The 1,289-nt window shown below is 46.0% G+C and overlaps 1 pseudogene across 1 annotated transcript in view; it reads right to left on the bottom strand.

The window, feature by feature from the left end:
* Nucleotides 1-1,289, bottom strand: part of LOC311228151 (receptor-type tyrosine-protein phosphatase-like N) — a 159,506-nt pseudogene that overhangs the window by 11,111 nt on the left and 147,106 nt on the right. The window lies entirely within an intron of this gene.

The following is a 1,289-nucleotide window of genomic DNA, read 5'->3' as shown; positions in this document are numbered from 1 at the left end:
CCCACCTCCTCCTCCTCCCCCGCTCTCTTCTCTACCCCTCCTCTCCTTCCCACCTACTCCTCCCCCCTCGTCCTCCTCTCCTCTATGTGTAAACACGCTGGATGTAATCACCCCATCAATAAGCTAATTACACAGGCAAGCAAGGAGACACACACACACACACACACACACACACACACACACACACACACACACACACACACACACACACACACACACACACACACACACACACACACACACACACACACACACACACACACACACAGCTGTCATGCACTGCCTCTCATTATTACTTACAGTAGGTTGTCTAGTCATAAACGTTATCACTGGCATGTCAGTGATACATGGCATGGCAATTAACAAGCCCCTGTAACCACACACACACACACACACACACACACACACACACACACACACACACACACACACACACACACACACACACACACACACACACACACACACACACACACACACACACACACACACACACACACACACACACACACACACACACACACACACACACACACACACACACACACACACACACACACACACACACACACACACACACACACACACACACACACACAAAATCCATTCGTCTAAGTAATGACCAAACCTTATTATTGTGAGAGAAAGAGAGAGAGAGAAATAAAGAGACAGAGAAATAGAGAGAACGACAGAGAGAGAGAGAAATAGAGATAGATAGATAGATAGATAGATAGATAGATAGATAGATAGATAGATAGATAGATAGATAGATAGATAGATAGATAGATAGATAGATAGATAGATAGATAGAGAGTATGTGTCATGAAATGTCTCACACATGTTCACACATTTGTTTGAATATCTTTCTGTGTGTGTGTGTGTGTGTGTGTGTGTGTGTGTGTGTGTGTGTGTGAATAGAAAGTCATAATGGCAGTAATGACGCCTGTTGCCATAGCGCCTAGGAGTGGAGGAGGAGAGGACTGTGCGTTACCATGGCAACAAGTGGAACGCTCGCTGTTATGGGATGTCTGTCGCCTAGGTGATTGTTCTGACCACTCACCCCCCCCCCCCCCACACACACACACACACACACACACACACACACACACACACACACACACACACACACACACACACACTGTTAAACTACTTGACAATGTAGAGCTATGTTGATCATATAAACGACATGTGGAGCTACAGTAGGTGGTATGAGTCACTCACTGACGCAGTGCACCCTGAGCGTTGTGTTAAGCTTCTGTAGTGTGGTAGTGAAAGGGTTAAGCTTCTGT

The sequence above is a fragment of the Notolepis coatsorum genome (assembly GCF_963971535.1).
Source record: "Notolepis coatsorum genome assembly, chromosome: 5".
NCBI lineage: Eukaryota > Metazoa > Chordata > Actinopteri > Aulopiformes > Paralepididae > Notolepis > Notolepis coatsorum.
The sequence above is the reverse complement of the archived record's forward strand: the minus strand, read 5'-3'. Positions and strand labels throughout refer to the sequence as shown.